Here is a 4,665-nt window from a genome sequence, read left to right on the forward strand (position 1 = left end):
GCTGCCCAGGGAGGTGTTTGGGTCCCCATTCCCAGAAGTGTTCAAGGAATGACTGGGCATGGCAGTGCTCTGGGCTGGTTGATGAGGTGTGAAAAGATGGCAGGAGGTAAAATCAGGGGAAGCTGAGAAGCTCCATTCAAATCCTCACACAGCCTGTAACAGCGCAGAAATTGTAGGGTAAAAAAATATAGCTGCTGCTTCCTGCATGGAATGTGGCTGGAATGCTCAAAAGCTCTTCCACGATGATTCCCACAGCCACAAACTGCATCCACAGCACCTGCTGAAGGGGATGTCCCTGAATAAGTCACTTCATGCACCGTCTAATCCAGCAGGACTGTTCAGGGAAAAGGTCCCCAGAATGGGACAGGACTGGTCAGGCACAATGGGTCTCAGCTTTCCTGGGCACTTTTCCTGGGCAGACAAATTTAACACCAAGGATGCAGGAAATATCCCCTTTTCAAATGACACAAGGGGGTGATGGCTCAAAGTTGGACCCAATGATCTTTGAGATCTTTTCCAACTTAAATGATCCTGTGATTCCATTAATCACTGGTTTCTGTTTCATCCCTTACAATTCCATGTGTGTTATTTGTTAAAAAGGGAAAAGAAATACTTTATTCAAGAGGAAACAAAATTTCCCCAAGAAGCAGCATGCAGAACAGTCTTCCACTTCTATGAAGATTATGGAATTGCCAGCTTAATATTATGACATCAAATGGCTGGTGCCTACTACTTCTAGACAGTGATATTGTTTAATGTATTTCACCCTGAAAAGGAATTTCACCAGCTCACAGAACACCATAGGCTTGCAAGGCACAGCAGAACCACAACACCCTAGTAGGTTTATGTTGAACAGAAAAATACCTTCATTTTAGAAGTTGCACTTAAAATCCCTTCATTTTATCTCAGTGATTTGTTATGTCTTAACATAGGTGTGCCCCCCCTAAAAAGATATTAATTTTCCCAGGATAAAGAGTGGCCCAAAACTTCGTGGTTAAGGGACTGAAATACCAAGTAACCTATTCCTGTTTCACTAACAAAAAGGTTACTGGTATAAATAAACAAGAAGAGAAGGAGGAGCAGGAAGCAAGCAGTTTTGTATTGAAACTGGACTTCAAAGTAAAGATAACATTTTCTAATACATCTCTGACCCAGACCCTCAAGGATATGGAACAGTGTTACTCTGTGCTTAAATAACTTAGTGGGTATGGACAGAGATGGTTTAGCAGGACATGTAAATTTGTGTCCTCCCTTCTGCCTATAGTTAGTGTGTCAGCTTTGCAAAGGAGAAAATACATAAGTGAAGTGTAGAAGGGAGAATACAGCAGTACAGTGAGGGAAGAACATGCCATCATGGGGAAAGTGGCTGTCCCAGCTCCCATTTCAGGCAGGAGAAAAGTCTTCCAGTGGAGTTAAAAATTTCCTTTTCCAGTCCATCAGGAAGAAATCCTAAGCAGGAGGATGAAATACTGCTCTGGATGTAATCACTTATTAATACAGAGAGGATTTTGATTATAAGCCATGCCCATACAACAATAAAGGCACATTGACTCTCTGCAAATCCTAGCCCAAGGATGGCAATCTAAAACCTCTGGCCACAGAATATTGTGCAAGAGAAACCTACTTACATTGTGGCTTTATAGGTTATTTTCTCTTGTCTGTCTGTTCTGCACTGACAGAACCCATGGAGTTGAATATAAAGGAAACCAGATGCAACTCTGCAAATAATGCTTCAATCTCTGGATTCCACTGGCATTAAAACCCCTTTCACTGAACTTCTGCTGTTCATTGCCACACAGGAGAAAAATCCCTTTGCTGGTATGGCTCAATGTTACACAGCATGTTTCTCAATTCTAATACTTTCTCTCATTTTTATTCCTTTTCCTTTTTTTTTCCTGTGCACACTTACTTCAGTGAACACTTATTTCCAGTGAACTGCTAAGGCATAAACAATGTAAATATTAATTATAGTACAAAGAGTAGGGAGATCCAGCATCTTGGCCTTTTCCATACAGTGGCATGTTTTGAACCTTTCCATGTTTGAGGTCCTCTCTCTAATAACAAGGATTAATACGATGTGCCTACAAAGAGATTACGCCAATGAATTACCAGAAGATTAGAGAGAAATCTCATTCCATGCGCCCATCAAAATAAAAGCTTTTCCGACTCATTGAAATGCAGCCTTCCTTTCCTCCCTCATTGCACCAGATCCTTAAATATCCTGGAAGAGGACTCAAAGAGACTAGGGAACCCAAAGCTAACCTATATTCCCAGCAGACTTCCAACCAATCTGTCCTGGAAAGGTTATTTATGCTGACAAACATGAACATGAGTCAGCCCCATGTGTCTCTCATGTACCACCCTGCAAAAACCCCCCAATGTGAGCCAGTGGTGACAGTTGGCCATGGAAAAGTTCCTGCTGGTTTCTAGCTGGAAAACACAACAATACAAATTCCTTCTCATCGTAGAACCTTAAAATACTTGACAAACAATATGTTCTGCAGCACATCTGGGAGACCAGATATTTTTGTGTTTATGTTGTGGATAGCTAAACCAAAACATGCTCCACTTGTCAAAGACCAGGAAGGGGAAGAAAAAAAGATGCCCAAGAACCTTGTGCTGTAAGTACATGAAAGCCCACCCTGCTGGCTCTCCTCCCTGCTTTGGTTAATATATCTAGTACAATATGCACTATGCACATCTGCATAGTTTTTTCCATGTCAAGGATCTCAGACTCCTTCAAAAATTGACACAATTCAGCAATAACAAGCCCTCCCCTGAAGTGCAGCCATATTTGGAATGAAATGTAGCCACTGTTAAACAATCCAACCCTGTGTAATAATCCCTGACAGAAAGTGAAGAGTGACAAAATAGAACTTGTGGAAAAACTATTAGCTGATATGTATTTTTGCAATAATTTAAACTGTAAATTGTGGAGAACATAAAACTTGTCCCAGAATTTGCTCTTTTTTCTCTTCACACTTTCCATTTGGCTTGCATAAATCTACTTACATTGCAATTGTTCTTCCACCACTTTTTTCTCTTATTAAGGACTCCACTTCCAAGCCCAAACACTGCATCAAACTGCAATTTTTACTTTCATAACTGGAGGCTTTGGCTGGACACTGTGGCCACAAAGATCTACTTGCATTTTGAAGAGCAAAATCTTCTTTCTTTCCCTTTTTTTTTTTGTTCCTCTTTCTTTCTTTCTTTCTTTCTTTCTTTCTTTCTTTCTTTCTTTCTTTCTTTCTTTCTTTCTTTCTTTCTTTCTTTCTTTCTTTCTCTCTTTCTTTCTCTCTTTCTTTCTCTCTTTCTTTCTCTCTTTCTTTCTCTCTTTCTTTCTCTCTTCCTTCCTTCCTTCCTTCCTTCCTTCCTTCCTTCCTTCCTTCCTTCCTTCCTTCCTTCCTTCCTTCCTTCCTTCCTTCCTTCCTTCCTTCCTTCCTGCCTTCCTTCCTGCCTTCCTTCCTGCCTTCCTTCCTGCCTTCCTTCCTGCCTTCCTGCCTTCCTTCCTGCCTTCCTGCCTTCCTTCCTGCCTTCCTTCTCTTTTTTCTCTCTTTTCTCTCTTTTCTCTCTTTTCTCTCTTTTCTCTCTTTTCTCTCTTTTCTCTCTTTTCTCTCTTTTCTCTCTTTTCTCTCTTTTCTCTCTTTTCTCTCTTCTCTTCTCTTCTCTTCTCTTCTCTTCTCTTCTCTTCTCTTCTCTTCTCTTCTCTTCTCTTCTCTTCTCTTCTCTTCTCTTCTCTTCTCTTCTCTTCAAGTTATCCAGTCCCATCCAGCTCTGACTCTTTTGGAACTGATAACTCCTCTGCTCCTCTGATAACACCCATTCTGCTGGGTGCAGAATGACTCAGAGAAGGATGGTTTGTCTTTTTGCAGAGAGCTGTGGAGGCACCTTTGCTTTTAATGTCAGACTGGTAGGTCACTCCAGCTCTCCCCTCTCTCTTTACATGTGCATGGTAGCACAGCCTAACAGCACAGGCCTGGTAACCTTTTGGGAGCAGTCACACATTTTCTCCTCAGCAATCAGACACGGGGAAAGAACAAAACGCATCTAAAGGAGAGTGGGGAGAGCGCTGGCCTTGCTGTGCTAGGGAGGGACAATCCACACTGTGTATTATTTCTGTGACAAGTGTGAATGTTTTAAATGTCAGCTGCTGTAGCAGAACCCACTGTCTACACACAGAAGCAAGCAGTATTTTTGATTTGCTGACACAAAAACAGCTCCCTTCCCCTCTTGCTCTTCTGAGCAGCAGCTGCCTGGAGTGCATGTGAGGGGGAGAGAGGTGCTGCAGTCTGGCTTGCTTAGGAACCAAGTGGAGGAAAGGGCTTTGTGAATTCATGGTGGGCAGCTCTGTGGGAGGAGGAATGAACGTCCTTCCCTCCGGGATAATGGGATTAATGCCAATCCCACACATTTGTGTGTGTTCTGGGGTGGATCTACAAGTACAAGCCCTCACCACCAGCTAGCATGGAGTGGCATCTGCACTGTGTAATGTTGTGACCCACTCTACTTCCCTGAATGTGGGCTTGAAAATGTATATTTATGTATATGGGCCTATACGTGTACACAAATCACACAGATAAATGTCCTTACACTATTATAATTAACTATTGTTGTGCCTTTGTTATTTTCCTTCTTTTTTTCTTTTTGGAAACCCCAGTTAATAGA

Source organism: Fringilla coelebs (genome assembly GCF_963513975.1).
Source record: "Fringilla coelebs genome assembly, chromosome: 5".
Lineage (NCBI taxonomy): Eukaryota > Metazoa > Chordata > Aves > Passeriformes > Fringillidae > Fringilla > Fringilla coelebs.